The sequence below is a fragment of the Ptychodera flava genome, chromosome 22 (genome assembly GCF_041260155.1).
Source record: "Ptychodera flava strain L36383 chromosome 22, AS_Pfla_20210202, whole genome shotgun sequence".
NCBI lineage: Eukaryota > Metazoa > Hemichordata > Enteropneusta > Ptychoderidae > Ptychodera > Ptychodera flava.
The window spans coordinates 1,871,232-1,888,473 of record NC_091949.1 but is presented as its reverse complement, the minus strand read 5'-3'; the positions used below and the strand labels follow the sequence as shown (position 1 = coordinate 1,888,473).

At 41.2% G+C, this 17,242-nt stretch overlaps 2 protein-coding genes across 8 annotated transcripts in view; both read right to left on the bottom strand.

The window, feature by feature from the left end:
• The window catches only part of LOC139122447 (E3 ubiquitin-protein ligase CCNB1IP1-like), a 145,831-nt gene extending 139,348 nt beyond the window's left edge, over positions 1 to 6,483 (bottom strand). For 5 of the 7 annotated variants that reach the window (XM_070687824.1, XM_070687827.1, XM_070687828.1 and 2 more), the window contains exon 1: positions 6,327 to 6,483. The gene's annotated coding sequence lies outside the window, so the exon portion shown is untranslated. The remainder of the gene's footprint in view (positions 1 to 6,326) is intronic. The other 2 variants (XM_070687829.1, XM_070687830.1) reach the window with 2 other exon arrangements.
• LOC139122446 (heparan-alpha-glucosaminide N-acetyltransferase-like) overlaps positions 1 to 17,242 on the bottom strand; it is a 381,449-nt gene that overhangs the window by 27,326 nt on the left and 336,881 nt on the right. The gene's annotated exons all lie outside the window — the stretch shown is intronic.

Sequence of the window (17,242 nt, the reverse complement as noted above, 5' to 3'; positions counted from 1 at the left end):
TGCAGTTTGATCCCCTGTTGGTCATTGTTCAGTAGTCACTAGCCCCCGGCCCCCCAGGACTCTGACATAGGCCAGAAAAAGCCATTGGTATAGCTCAGCTGCAGAGGTAAAGGGGAGGTCAAAGGTTATTGAAAAAATCAGAAAAATAATACTTTAAAAATCTTCTTCTTGTAAACTGCAAGGTGAAAATTCTTGAAATTTGGTATGTAGCATCTAAGTAGTATGGTCTAAAAAGTTTCTTAACAGATTTTCGATTTTTCAATTTTTATGCAACTTAGGTGAAATTAAAATTTTAAATAATTAATAACAGCCTGTCATGTATCAAATCAAAATATGAACATGCTGAGAGCTGGGTACCAGATTTGCATAAATTCAAGGCATGCAAATGATATTATAATGAGAGACAGCCTCTCTTTGAGATGCAGCCTTGAGAAGCATCATGGCAGCCCTGTCGACCGTAGGATACGGATCACCTGAAATTTCTTGCTCTATTAATCCGTACTCGTTCCTTTTCAAACAAAAACAAAAATCATGTATAAGCATTTTGAAGAGTAATGAACCACCAGGTTCCTTGTTTGTGCAGTTTTATTGCAATAAAGTAAGCGAAACGGACATTTATTTTCCCCGTAGCATTGTGGCCTGGTCCATAGCAACGTCGTAAACATAGGGGGATACGCATCTGTAGATCGATTGGCTAAGAAACAAGGGTTAAAGGCTGTGAACCCCATTCAAACTCTGCATACACATTCATGATTGGTGTTCCCGCATTCTGTATGAATTGGAACAGTGTAGGACAATGTTAACGCGAACGACGCACTTGTAACTATGCGATGACCTCACCCCAGCGTTCAGCAAACTCCACGTATTTGATACCCGGTGGTAAGATGTTTAATGCTTTCATGAAGTTTACTGTTTATTATCTTGTGTATAAAGATTCTGTATACATTTCTTTTGAAATTGTTAGGGTTAATTGTTGATTAAAAGTGACGTGTAAACCCGGACGTTGTTTTGCCGTATAAATAACTACACCGTGCATGTGTGTCGGCGAAGCCACAGACGCTGCACAGACACGCATGATACTGTGCATGGACGGACATTACGTACAGATACCCACGTACCCTGTAACTGAAGTGGTACGTCCACGGTCAGTGTATATGTGCGTGTAAACTGGCGGCCATCTAAGTATGAATAGAGAGTGACGAAGTCAGATTTAGAGCAAAGTTTCGCCGGCGATTTTTCAGTAACTAGACCTTGAACACCAAAAATAATTGGTTACACAAAGTAATGCAGGTCTGGTCTTGGAGAAAATACTCAATTGGGGTCGTCAAAGACTTGTTAACGAAAACGACGCAATTTTTAACGGGACCTTGCACTGGCCGCGGTCAAAAATAACATCAGGGATTCACGAAATACTACTCCACAGAAGTTGATTTTTTTTCCCTCTAGACTATGATAACACTTGTTAGGAACGCATAGAACGGACAACTTGAAAATCTATGGAGCGCTTTAATGAAAATCTGTATTTTCCCACTACGGAGAAAACCGACCAACTGTCACTTGTGAGCGCTGGGTGTGCGTGTTGGTTTGAAGCAAAATCCTCATTATGCATGCAAATTAGGTACCCAGCTCTCAGCGTGTGAAGGGTCAGGTGCACCAGTACTGGGTATGCCTAATATGCCCTGCAAGTTTGAAAAGGCTGCGTGCAACAGTTTTGGAGATCTAGCTTTGCAAAGAATTTACGGAAGAAGAAGAGGAAAAAGAAGAAGAAGAAAAAATATAGCTGCAAGCAGCAATGCCGAAGCCAAAGCAATCTTAAGTGGGAAAAAGAAGGCAAATGTCACCAGAGAGGGCAAAGGTCATCACAGTTACACGTCTTTTTTGCAACAAAAGTTTTGTTCCTTATGTCACATCTATCAACCAAAAATCAGAACACTAGGTTTATTGGCTAGCTCAAAATTAGATATGTGCATAATTAATGAGGTACTGCATGTGGCATCATAAGGTCTAACATCGTACCAAATATGAAGGGTATCAGACTCTTGGTTACTGAGTTATGGACAAATATGTATATTTGAGGTAAAAAGGTCATCGATGTCACGTGATATTTTGTCAAAAAAATTGTAGCCCATAGTTGTCCCTATATACCAAAAATCAGACCTCTAGCTCTGTTGGCTTGCCAAAATTTAGATATGTGCATATTTAATGAGGTACGGCATATGATACCATAAGGTCTCCAATCATACCAAATATGAAGGGTGTAGCCCTTGTTGTTACTGCGTAATGGACAAGTATGTATATTTGAGGTCAAAGGTCATCGAGGTCATGTGATATTTTGTCAAAAAAATTGTATCCCATAGTTATCCCTATATACCAAAAATCAGACTTCTAGCTCTGTTGGCTTGCCCAAAATTAGATATGTGCATATTTATGAGGTACAGGATGTGGCGTCATAATGTCTCCCATTATACCAAATATGAAGGGTGTAGCCCTTGTGGTTACTGAGTTATGGACAATTATAATATGCTTAGCTGGAATCCGGCAATCTGATTGGCTGGAGCCGGGGTTTATATTCTCAACAAGAAGACCTGCGCGCCGCGTAACATTTTTGAGCTCGCGCAAATTTCGAACGCCAACTTGAGAGTTCAACGCGCCGTAATGTCGAACAAGTCTATGGCTTCAGATTGTTTTTGATCGTTAAATTTTAGGCTAGTGCAGCTTGACGAACCAAAATATGAAGAGTTTCTGTAAGCAGCGGAGTCTGTGTAACAACACCACAATTTTTTAAAGTTTTATGACCTTTTTTTTTAAAGAAACATTCTTCAAGTTCGATGTCTAATCGCGATATCGATGCGTTGCATAACCGTAGTTTATGAATGCAACTGTGCACGCGCGCGCGTTCTGAAACGTTCGTTTTTAGAGTTTGTATGAGGCTGGGCGCTCCTGAACTGTCGTTCCAACTTCGGCCCTAAATAACGAAATTGTCCACTTGTTTTTAACTTCAACATATTATAATGAGGTTATAAACGGTGCGCTCAGGTATTTGGTTGCGGATATAAGACCTCTGGGGAGAAAATTAACATATTTGGGTGAAATAATCACCTCGCTTTGCTCGGTGATTATTTCCCGCCAAAATATGCTAATTTTCACCCCAGAGGTTCGCGAGGTGATTATTTCCCGCCAAATATGCTAATTTTCACCCCAGAGGTCTTATATCCGCAACCAAATACCCTCGCTTGCCGTTTATAACCTCTAAATATGTATATTTGAGGTCAAAGGTCATCCCTATATACCAAAAATCAGATCTCCAGCTCTGTTGGCTTGCCCAGAATTAGATATGTGCATAATTAATGAGGTAGAGGATGCTGCATCATAAGGTCTCCCATTATACCAAATTTGAACGGTGTAGCACTTGCGGTTACTGAGTAATGGACAAATATGTATATATGGGGTCAAGGGTCATCAAGGTCATGTGACATTTTGTGAAAAAAATTGTTGCAATAGTTATCTCTATATACCAAAAATCAGACCTCCTGCTCTATTGGCTTGCCGAGAATAAGATATGTGCATAATCAATGAGGTATAGGATGTGCCGGTCATGTGACATTTTGTTAAAAAAACTTATCACTGATACACGTCCCTGTGTACCAAAAATCAGAATTCTAGCTCTAGTTTGAAGGCCGGAATTAGATATGTGCATAATCAATGAGGTAAAGAAACATGCTAGGGTCATAGGTCAAGCTCATCCTCAAAATTCTGATTTGCAGTTTGATCCCCTGTTGGTCATTGTTCAGTACACTCAGTGTGACAGTTTTCGGACGACCTCAGTTTTCGGACATTTAGTGACATGCTGTCAGTTACACTCACTTCGCTCCGTATCGATAGCGTTTTACAGGTCATGTGACCTCATATTAAGTCAGGTGACACTGTTGGTCCCGTTTTCGATATTTTTTTTGGTAGAAGCTATTGAGTTCACTACGAGCAGCGGTCACAAATTGTCGTCTGACACCGCGTCAGTGATACTGTCAACATACTGCCGTCAGGTCAAAGTAACTGAAATTTTGAATAAAGTCCTGATTTAGCATTTAATTTTGAACGTGGGGGAGAATAATGATTTTGAAAATATTCTTTCCGTTGTTCGCTACGATTGCATGTAGTTTTAACAAAACTGCGCAGTTGTTTCGAGAAAAAAAGTACATTTAATGAACGTAAGAAGTGTACAAGTTTTCGGCCAGACAATATTTAGCATAATTGTGTAAACGTAGTAAGTGACTTACTGCGTAAAACTTGACAGGTAAATAAAACCATACGATGAAATATACTCGCTATTTTTATTAAATAATGCCTGTGCGATTCTAATACAAACAAAATATGCAATGGAAACAATTATAAGTAATACTCGCTGAACAAACTTAGCGAAGTTAGCCACACCGTACGATACAAGGTGCCGAAAGCAACACACAGAGAGACAGCCCGTGTCCGATATCTAAGCGCTATACACGTCGAAATATAGTTGAGTCGTCCATGGATTAAACATAACTAATTATCATGAAATATTCTTATATACAGTTTTCTAAACACATCGAAATTAATAATCGGTGGTTTGAAGTTTCAAATTATCAATACTTAGCTCCTAATCACATTCCAAACACGACGTCCGATTTTTGGATTGCAGTCCGATTATTACGCCTTCAACATGGGGTCAAAACTTTGGCAACTTTGACCCCGAAATACCACTCCCGTCGTGTCGAATGAGTTTGAGGATAACCACAATAAAGTTTCGAAAGGTATGGTAATAAGATTTCGTATTGCTGGTCATTTATGAAACGACTTTGGGCGAAATTCACTACCTGTCCGAAAAATGTCACACTGAGTGTAGTCACTAGGCCCCAGCCCCCAAGGACTCTTACATAGGCCAGAATAAGCAATTGGTATATCTTAGCTGCAGAGGTATACGGGAGGTCAAAGGTTATTTAAAAATCAGAAAAATAATACTTTAAAAATCTACTTCTCATAAACGGCAAGGTGAAACTTCTTGAAATTTGGTATGTAGCATCTAGGTAGTATAATCTAAAAAGCTTCTATTCAGATTTTCGATTTTTCAAGTTTTAAGCAAATTAGATGTAATTAAATTTTTAATAATTAATAACAGTCAGGTCATGTGACCAATCAAAATATGAAGGGTCGGGTGCAGGTGCACCAGTACTCAGTATGCCTAATAAGCCCTGCAAGTTTGAAAAGGCTGCGCGCAACGGTTTTTGAGATCTAGCTTTACAAAGAATTTACGGAAGAAGAAGTGATCCTGAGTAAATACAATAGGGGACAAGCCCCATAGGGCTTTGTCCCCTAAATAATAGCAAAAAGCACAATCGGATCTGCACAAACTATATTTTGTGTTCGGTGGCAAAAAAGTAATATCATCAAACGCAGGTAAGCAAAATGCTTGATTTGGCAGCGATCCCTGGCGTCGCGACAGGGCCAGCTGAGGCACAATGTAGCTTCGCGAAACTCAGTCTCTGCGGGAATTTCCAATGATAATTTATTTCCAACGTGTACTCATTTTAAAGTTTAGATCGCCAACCTAGTGGGCCCGACTAGGCTTGGGTTTTTCACTTTGCCTCCAGCGGCGTGGGTTATAGATTCGTTCACGCTAGTACGCTGTCGACGCACAAAAACATTTCTGGGAGACGCAATTACAACTTCTCGTAATGGCGGCTCCCAGAAACACGTTCAATGTTTATGGAATGCAATCGATGTGTCAGAACAAATACCAAACCCCATAAACGACAAGGTTAGTGTAGTAAAGTGTTTACTCTTCAGTAGCGATAAATCGGTACGACCAAATGCAGTGCAGTAATATGTGGGATTTCACATCAAAATGCCGCGCCATGTGCGACGCGCTTATTTTGAACGCTACAGTCCTTCGGCATAGCGATACTCATACTGGTGAGCGAGGTCGCAAAAAACAAAACCCACCGATCGCCCCACCGTAGAGGTACAATTTTGCAGCTACTGCGAAAGCGAAGTGGATTGTTTCAAAACATAAATCATGATATATGGAGGAACACTCGCAAACGTAATATTTCACGTAATATTGACAAACGTTCTCGGAAAATTTTGAAAAAATTCGGATAGAAGAAATAAAGCTACAACCGGCCACCCACACTGTACGATTGATAAAATGCAGCATCTTGCCAACAGTTCAATTGGTGGGTGATATGACTTGCCCGGCCCATAAAGTAAATTGAAATGTAACGTAAGTCAGCTACACCATCATTTATATGAAGTTTACTTGGAATTCAGTCCCGACACTTTCAATATTATCCTACCTTAAAATCAAATCAGAGCAAAGGCTTCGCTCACAAAACTTAACGGCGAACTATTTGCCAGTGATGATGTCGTTAGATCGAATCCAACATTTATCATGATGGAAACGCGGGAAATTTACCGTTCACCTACCCGAGTACTGACCGTGCAGCGTGTGCACGTCACACATAAGCAAAGCATGCTGGGTATAAGAGTCATATGAGTCTTGCAAGTTTACAGAAACCAGTGCTCTGTATATCAGTTCGTGTTCACTCTTAAGCGCAGTGGTCGTCGCGCTGCGCATCCTCCTGAGGGGGTCCCCCTCTGTTGTAAACAAATCCAAGAACGCCGCACATGTTACGGGTTGATTGTAATGTTTGCGATATTGCCGCTTGTTAAAATAGCGGCTGATCTGTCATACCAAGCATACCAACTAACCAAATGTAACACGCGATAAAAGGTCAATTAATCTAAATTAAATATCTGCTGAATACTGAACAATAATTGCACGCTGGATGGAGATCACATTTGCTCATGATTTTCTTGAATCAGTTGAATGAGGCTCGGCTACTGTTATCGCTCGAGCCATAGAGCTAGACGTACGCATGTACGCATGTATACGCCAACAGACTATCAACGACCGGGCTCTAGTTTTCGACATCGCTAGCAAGGACGAGAGCTTTCATTTCAAGAGGCCCGACGGGAGTACAAAGACAACAACCAAAACTACAGAAATCTACAGCTCGCAGAGCAATGCCCGCTGCAGCAAGAAGCATCTCTGCATCTGTTCCGTTCCGTGGTCTGTATGAACGTCCGTGTCAAACCGGGTATATGGCGCGCTACACTCGGCTGTGGAGAATCCAACTCAACTACAAAGTTTACCCCGTTTGGGGGTGCAAACGAGAATTCCGAGTACGGGTATCAAGTCAAGCGAAGGACCTTTCATAGGTCTTCTTGTTATGTGGGGGTTATCTCACTTGAAAGAGGATTCAGACCTACCCGGCAATCAGGAGGTACAACAACGAAGTTTGCCCATCACCGGTAGGCCTACACCAGCTAGCGGTTGGATCACTGCCATGACCGTGCACAGGACCGGGCACAGGATCTGCACGGTGTAGCCGTGCAATTTTCCTGCCAAATGCCGCGAAAACCCTCTCGTTTTGTCTATTATTTCCTGTCATTTTACTATTTCTTACCACGTAATACTAGGAGAAGTATGACATGGTGATCAACAGTTGGTTGTGGGCCAAGTCGTCGCGGGCCGGTACGTTGTGGGACCGGATTCTCTATATCCGTGTACGTCAACGCGGTGACCGTCTCCAACAACATCTCCCGTGTCCTGCTCTGGTTTGCCGATCATGGTCTTGAGTGTAGTTTTTGTGTTAGGCATTGTGCTTGTTGCTGGTCTACATATATAGGCAATGTTGATCATTTTAGTTATGTATTTTCACTGTACTGTACATAGCATTGTGTACAACCAGCGTGACCGCGCGCGATCAAAGCTTTTGTTCACTGTGTCTGCGTGCAGTAAACTCAGCGACATAATGTGCTGAGTGTAGTGTCCCAATGTTCGTAGCTCTACACGAGTTTATAGATAGAAATACACCACTGAAGTTCGTTTCCGATCTTAATATTTTACTATTGCATGATGTTGAGTCTTACAAAGGCCTTAGAAAGTGGGGGACTGCTCCCATCTCACTCCTATTGACGTTGAGAAGACTTATGTTTACAAAAATGTATGTTTATCAACAAAAAAATCACGCACGCGCAGCGCGACGACCACTGCGCTTTATTTAGAGATGTATTTTGGAGCATTGCGCATGCGCAGTTCTACATTTGCATAAGCGACCCGTTCAACACGAAAATGGATTTTTCTCAGGGTACGCACACCGCACCGGGTGCTTTCGGCTCTTGTGTAAAGGCGATGGAGAGACATATTCGGGTCAAGCTTGGAAGCAGAAACAGTTTGGACTTTCAGTTAACGTCATGGCTACCAGCGAGGGTGGAAAGTTAGGATTTCCGGTAGATTTTATGCAATACTTTCAGCGATCGTCTCAGGGTTTCCGCCATGTTGTTTCTGTCAGAATATCCATGATTTCATTCAGCTATATTCAAATCCATCGTACAGTGTCTTTTCGGCCGATTTTTTCATCCCACGTGAACAACACTGTCGATGAACAATTGGTGGACACAAAGGCCAGCATTTTATAGGCCGTTGCGCCTTGGGGGACATGGGGGACAATCGGCATTCCGTACATGCATCGCGGCCTACTTCTATTTTGGGAAATACCGACGTTTTAGCTTTGTATACGTACCAAGAATATAACGATCTCATGCATGGCGACTTATAGAACAGCCCGCGAAGGAATTCTTTTAGTGAAAAAAATACAGCCTTCAATTGTCCATAGTTTCATCCAAGTGTTCAGCTGCGTCAAGTGGTAGCCCTGCGTACAATAGTGTGTGTTCCCGGCGCTATACGTCCTCCCATCCGTGTAACGCCAGGAACATACAGCGTTGTACGCAGGGCCGGCTACGTCTAGTGGCAGTATACGAATTGAATCAAGTCATTGGTACGTACCGCACTTTAGATGGGTTCAAACTTAAACTGAGTTCGATGTTAAGTGATAAGAGGGGAAATACACCATTATAAATATTTAGGATTTTGATCTCGTTTGAAAATAAATATTGCATGTATCAGATATTGTAGAGTACAATAACAAATTGTCTTCTGGAGAGTCAAAAATTTTGATGTTAGGGTTGCCAAGCAAAGTTTTTGTTTTTTAGATGATATATGTATGGGGTCACATGGATAAGTAACCTGGCCCTGTGATTAGTCAATTTGGTGATGCATCTTCAAGGTCTGCAGTTTGGGTATTTCTACAAGAGATACCTTGAACTTAGTCAGTATTGTTATTCCAGTAATTTTGTATTGCTTTTCATGACTGAGGATCTGAATTAAAAAAGACACTAAAAGACACTACTAAATCATATTGCAGTATCTTTATTATATTTCACAACACCATGAACATGTATAACAATATAAGTATTATAATTTTCAAATAAATACTCTTGCAGTAAATAAATGTTTCTCTGTCTTGTTTTTGTAGTACTTTATAGTGCTGCATGGACAGTCCTGTTGAGTAACTAACTATGAGTGATATTCTGCTGACATGTGTCTTTTATATTAACCTAATAAGAACAAATGCTTTCATTGCACTGTGCAAAAAATATAATGACGATAAAAAAATAAGAACAAAACCGAAAGAAAACCCTCAAACTAGGTTTTTGGAGGAAATGTTTTTCCCAAAAACAAGAGCAAAATCAAAACAACCTGAAATCAGCCTATAAGCTTGACTAGACAACGTTATAATGCACATGAAGCAAATTTTATTTAGGCAAATTTTATCATCCTGGTGTCGTACATCTGACTAAAATTCCCCTTCAATTGGTTTCCTTCCATTAGTCCAGATCCTCCCAACCGCTTCATGGCGAGACTCCTTTGGCGTCGTTGGCGTGTAGCAAAAGACTGAGGGGAAGGGAAATTAAATACAGTTTTAGAAACTTATGTCAGTTATGGAAGCCTAGCCCCGAGGGTCATTGCGGAAGCTTTAGGTTTTGACGATCACCTGAGACGTACCTCTGCATACTAGAGTGCAGTCGTCCATCGGAGCATCAACGTACGTTCAGCGTGGCGATGGCGGAAGAAGTTTCTACCTCCATGCAGCATCATATTTATTATAAGCCATACACAGCCCCATGGCAATATATTCGAAATGATCAACATTAGGCAGGGAGGGACAAACAGTCGACGGTACAATGGCGAAGTTTAACACCAAAAGAAATACAACTGCCGTGCATGCAAACATGAAATACAAGTCCGGGCAGCGGGCTCTGCGTCGCAGGGTACCGGCGTTTGTGGCCCCAACGCCGGTAAAACACACAGCCCTGCCACGCAGGCCTTGCATCGTGCTCCCAGGAAAGTTAAAAATTAAGCGCTGGTTCCACAAATTTATCATGGGATCACTGTAAAGAGGTTTATTAACCGTTGATTCCTGATCAATTGTAACTGTGGACCTGATTCGGCAAGTTTACCGTATACAGCAGAAGCTTCCGAAGGACTACACACGTGCACACGGTGTAGACACAATCTCCAGGCAGAGTCATCTTATCGCGTATTTCCCACAATTCCTGATGTGTTCGATTCGGCGATAAGTGACTCTGCCACAGGTGTCCTGTTTACGTGGTAAATCACCACATACTGATCCGCAAACCGGAAGTCAGCTCGAAAACCGACATTGTGACGAACTCGCTGAAATACAAAGTCCATCCTCCCTGCAAAATGTTCATCGGTTTGAAAACTGATTACTATAAGTTTATAGCAAAACACGAACTGGAAAAATATAATTACCATTGGAACTTCTTTTAAATAGTGTAATTATTCGGGAAGAAACAAGGCTTTGACCTTTTCTGACCTTTGGGCGAATCCCCTGTATCGTCTGCTGGTGATGTATTTTCTTGATTGTGACCCCTCCTGCACTCGAAGTTATTTATCATGGCCGTATATATTATTACTCAAGAAAGAACAATAAATAAACACTGAAAAGAGAAAATGGCGTTTTTATTTGAATTTGTAGATAACTGTGCGCGTGCTGGAACGAATTCCAACTGCCGCGCGTTACTGTGGCAATACCATAGATACAGTGCGCGACAGGTAAAAAAGTAGTTCATTGACGTTCCAATGACCTCGAGGTCACATGAATATTAATCTGCCTGTGCCAGAGATACTTATTAGCGTACGCGCGATAAGAACTCTGGTTCGAGAGTGGGTGTAGACAGTCAGGCAGAAAACTTAGCGCGATCCGCGCGATCGGGCTAGCTCTGACCTCTGACATTTAGATACGATCAACTTCCTGCTCTACGCACGCGCAACAAAGGGTCAACGGGTCAAAACGTTTACTGCGAGTGCGCATAATACATCTCTAAATTAAGACTGAACACGAACTGTATATTACTTGGCTTCTACACACCATGGATTCACCTAACATCTAAAGCTGTCCAACAAATATCGAAGTACAGGTAAATATTTCATGTTAAATCAACCAAATTGCATGTGTAATGCGGTAAGGGATCGAGCCGCACTAGCTGCAATAATTGTAGCCCTTGGTTGGTGGGGATTGGGCTTCTGTCGTGCGGCTCGCGCCTTGCCCCAACCAGGGCTACAATTTCTCCCAATACCTGCTCGTGTAAAAGCTGCAGTGCGGATCTACACTGCATGGTCCAGGCACACACGGGGCCGCATTATCAGAGAATCTCCCCTTACCGTGTGCAAATTTCACCATAATCCTGCTCCCAGATAATGTTAGAGCCCTTGTAACTCCTATCGATGGTCAACTTTACTCCTTGCGGCTGAAAAATGACAGTTTAATGACTCAGGCGCGAAGTCAATTCGAACCTGACCGCCGTCGTTGAACTCTGTACCCAGCCGACTTGTACCATTACATTTTAGGGGTGGCCGACAGGTGTGAGGGACTAATGAAAACGGTGGCACTAGCAGTAGCGCGCTAGTGGCAGTAGTTGTTATTTTAACGTTATCTTTTCGAAGGATTGTAAAAAGGTCATAGGACCGTTTGCTCCTTTTCAATTACTGCAAGAATACAACTATCGCTGAAAGCAAAGAGAGACCAGTGACCATTGAAGAACTTGCCATCTTTATTTCTGAAGAAGTGAAAGAGATATTCACGCCATGCAAAGTCTGTCGTCTGGTCTTTGTCATTTTATACAGATGCTCTGACAACAAGAGGACACCGCAATATAATTATAAGATATCCAATCGATATTTACGGCTACTATACTATACGATATAGATCTCTAAGGCTATAAAATCTTCGATATATATCGGATATTTACCCGCCTAATTAACAAACTCTAGTATCATCGAGTAGCGAAGTTCGAACCAGACTAGCGCTTGGCCAGAGCTGTAAAGTGGTGAAATGTCTGACATATATTCGCGACTCTTTTTAATCTTGAAGCTTATAGTGGTACAATTTCCGACTGTTTCAAATGTGCTGAAATAGTTCCGATTCATAAGGGAGGCTCTAAGAGTGATGTCAACAACTATAGGCCTATCTCCCTCCTACCAGTTCTTCTACCTAAAATACTAGAAAAACATGTTTATATTAGTTTTTACAGTTTTATGCATTTAATCTTTGTGTCACAACTCACAATCATCAGACAACGTTAACATCACTCTTGTCACATTGCTTTAGTCAAGTTAACTGACCAGGGTCTATACTTTTACAGAATATGGATGAAGATTTACGTGAAGATTTTTTCATCGTTGATCATAACATTTTGCTGAGCGAACTTTCTGTGTACAGGTTTTCTGACTTGTCACTGAAGTGGTTTCGATCATACCTTACAGGAAGAAGTCAATGTTAGTTTTAGGTGTACACGCTCATGTTTTGTCGATTGGTGTGGTGTATCTCAGGAGTCCATTTTTGGTCCACTTCTGTTTTTGATCATGTTATGTATGTCATTTTACCCCACACTCATCATGACATGACTGTAATTAGTCTGGAACATTCTCAACTTTGTGTAAAAATGGGAAGCTTAGATACTACTACTACTGTGACTACTACTACTACTACTACTACTACTACTACTACTACTACTACTACTACTACTAATAATAATAATAATAATAATAATAAAGGGACAAGTCTTCGTTGCGGTGCTTCAAATCTTATTAGATTTATTCAAAAACTGTTGAGCTCAATATCAAAGCAGGTATGTAAAACATGCTGATTACAAGGAATTTGTTACAAAGAGAAAGATGTATCCATGAAAAAGCACAGACGTGAAAATGATGTAAAGAAATCCTCATACAACCCGGCCTACTACGTCATAAAGATGTATGTTGACAGACAAGAAAATGAAACTGATAAACACTGCATTATTGAAGTAGTCATGAACAAACGGATGGAGGAATTCCATCTGATTAAAATCAAAGGTAGAGTACGGCGACGTTTTCTTATGCGTACGCGGTACTCTCTCGCTGTCGCCTCTCACTACGTGATAGCGAGAGAATACCGCGTACGCATAAGAAGACGTCGCTGTACTCTACATCTGATTTTAATCAGATTGGAGGAAGTCGTTCCTATATTGACCCCATTTCCATACTGAATTCATCATGCACACTGTAAAGTTCACTATGGTTCGAAGCGAGACTACATAAATGTCCTGTGAGAAAATTAACCTGGAATGTAATCCGCGTTTGTGTAATGAGTTTATTAAGATAAAAAATGTTACGACCGTAAAAAAACAGTAAAATACCTACGTGTATTATACAAATAGCAAAGTATTTGGCAAAGTATAAGTATAGTTAAACTATAAATAAATATCGGCAATTTCACAGACCCGGCGTGCCGTGGCACAAGGCTAGTCATTGTAGTATCATCTAGAGTCCGGAAATCGCCGATAAATATTCGGTAAGTATAGGCGATTTCACAGACGCAGCGTGCTGAGGCACAAGGCAAGTCATTCTCGTCCAGTGTCGATCGGCGATTTCACAGTAATCCCGAAATCGTCGATATGTCAAACTTTGATACTAGATGGTAAATATCCGATTAAAAAAATTGTGCAAAGTCACGCCGTCATGGACAAGAATGCCGTTTTGGCACCCCACTTCACACATTGTGACCTTTTAGTCGAACAGATTTTGCTTGGAACCACTCTTTCCACATTGAACAACAGCGGCATCTTGTTCATGTAGTTGTACCATGAAGGTGGATGGTTGAACTTAGTTGTGAAAGTTGAACTAGTTATGGAGTTTAACTTAGGCACGCTCTGAACAATGTGCATGGGCACTAAGCTCTCACTGCTTTAAATGACCCGTTCCCGTGTAGGATTTATTGAACTAGTACGTAACTTTAATATTTGAGAAAGTTGGGAAGATACAGCAGAGGATTTATTGAACTAATTAAAATGCGTTAGTTGAACTTCGGCAAAAGTATCTCTCTTTATTCACTAAGAGTTACATATTGTCATGAAAATTACCCATCCTTTCACTCCCATAAGCTAGTCCTACGAGTATGGCAAGAGTGTCGGCTTTGGCTCCGGAGGCAGTGTAGGGCTCGTAGGGCTACCCGTAAGCATGCTCATTCAGCTCCCTCACACCTGTCGGCCACCCCTAAAATGTAATGGTACAAGTCGGCTGGGTACAGAGTTCAACGACGGCGGTCAGGTTCGAATTGACTTCGCGCCTGAGTCATTAAACTGTCATTTTTCAGCCGCAAGGAGTAAAGTTGACCATCGATAGGAGTTACAAGGGCTCTAACATTATCTGGGAGCAGGATTATGGTGAAATTTGCACACGGTAAGGGGAGATTCTCTGATAATGCGGCCCCGTGTGTGCCTGGACCATGCAGTGTAGATCCGCACTGCAGCTTTTACACGAGCAGGTATTGGGAGAAATTGTAGCCCTGGTTGGGGCAAGGCGCGAGCCGCACGACAGAAGCCCAATCCCCACCAACCAAGGGCTACAATTATTGCAGCTAGAGCCGCACAGGCGTTCTGTTTTGTGGGTAGTTTATTAAGCAGATAAGTGTAGTTTCTGCTACGTTCCGACGTTCTCTTCCATGATAAGGTAGACTTGGTTCAAGTCGGTGAATTTTTAAAAAAAATAAAATCATTTATAATAGTTTCTCTGTGTCTCTCCTATTTCGTACAAACCTATCCGGAATTTCGCAGCTCACGCCAGGTTTCCCAGCGATTGAATGCGTCACGTTTGAGTCTGCGCAGTAGTGAGTTAGTTTCTGCGGATTCACCGACTTGGACTTCTTGCAAAGTACAGGCGGTGAGACGGACTGTGTACACAGTGACGTAGAGCAAATACAAAATGATTGACAGCCCCCGCCGTAATTCTGGCCAATAAGAAGAACGCACTGCTAATAAACCTCTGCATGCATTAAAAAGTTTGTTGTCATCTCCGTGCAAAGCTAGACATCGAGTACGTTTTATATCTGGGCGAATGATGGCATCAAGTTCGTACATCAACCGCGTTTTACTACTGATCGGTCGACCATCGCTAATCATGCGAGATTACCAAAGAAAGCTTGTTGAGAGTTACATTGAGGGAAAAGATGTGTTCGTCTGCGCACCAACCGGCAGCGGAAAATCACTGACATACGAAGTCGCCCCACATTGTTTTGATTTCCATCGCTTTGGGCACGTAACGTAAGAGAACAGGCTACAACTGTAAGGACGGTGTCTTTTTCCATCCTTGAATAACCGGCGGCGATTTTCGCATTTTGCAACATGGGCCCCACAAACAACACAGATATTTTCACGCGTTTTCGGTGATACAACAGAGGTCGTGCTGACTTTTGTTGGAGTGATCGCACTCGACATTTTGTCAACAACGCCATGTGAGTTTTATGCACGTCTCGTTTGGGTCAATTGGTAACTCCTCCCAATGTGTAAAATTTAGTGATGTCATCTTATGAATAATATATGTGAGTAAAGAAAAACGTCATCTCATGAATAATTTATAGCAACGCAGATCGTGCAAGAAAGCCAAGTCTGTGATTCCGGGTGAAACTCCGCTGTATAGCGTCCACTTCACTCATGGCGTTCACCCTACTCATCGCGTCCACTCACGTGCGCGTTTCACATGAAAGCAAAATACAAATCATTGCGTTCACTCCACTCAAACATTCACAAATCACAGACTTGAACCAAGTCTAATGATAAGGCTACGGAATGATAATGTTAAAATGATAATGATGATATTAAGCGTCAAACGAGGTTGTTTTATGCCAGAGCTAACATGTTAATCCGTGAGTTTTGGAATAGTTCTTACTCTGTCAAAACTAGACTTTTTATAACTTATTGTACTTCTATGTATTGCTCACATCTTTGGAGTAAGTAAGTTCACAAATCAGTGTATCAATAATGTTCGCGTTGCTTATAACAACAGCTTTAGAATTTTGTTTGGTTTTGACAAAAGATTAAGTATCTCGAACACTTTTGTTCAGAGCAACATTTTGACTTTCGAAAGTAAACAGCGCACTTTACACTGGAAATTTTATATGACGCTGATGAATAGTGAAAATTCTCTATATTAGTGCTGGTATCAATACATATATTATGTGTGGTACTGGAAAAGACTTTTTTCTGATTGCTTTGAAAGTTTCCTGTGTCTGATATTTTTCATTTCAATTGTGTAACTAGTTTTTTTTTTATAGTTTGTGTCCCCCCTTTTTTACTTTATATATTTTTTTGTGTATGAGCTGGCTCTCAAAATAAATAAATAAATAAAATAAATAAATAAATAAAATACAAATTGATATCACTTCTCAGATTGCACCAGACTTCCAAATTGCATACATCAGTTTCTAATAAATTTCCATGCAAGAGAGGGGACAACCTCCTCTGACACATTCCCCCTCAGCCTCCTGCATGTTCTACAGCTCCCCTGTACCTTTAAATATTCCGACCTGTCAGATATTTTAAAACCCTACCATGATACCTATCCAAAGTAAACAATACTATATTGGTGGATACTGTTTATAGCGTGAGCTTTGACATCCATAGTTTGTTGTGACTTTGAATTTAAATTTGTTGGTTTCACCTTTTTCAATCATCATGAGATAATCAATGATTATCCAGCAGGGTACACCAGGATCTGAAAGATCGTTACTATAGCTGTATTTTTGTAAATTCTTAAAATACATGTATTGGTATTAACTTTTCTAAGTTTGGGGGGGGGGAAGAGGGGGTTTCAATCAAAATTTCTGTGTTAGAGAGGGGGGTATTCAAATTCATCATGTTTGGCAGGGGAGTTACTTGAAATTTCAGAGTTTTTTTTTCTGGTGAAATTCCTCCGACCCCCCCCCCCCCCCCCCCCCGGCTGTATATAATGATGGCTCCCTAAGCAAAA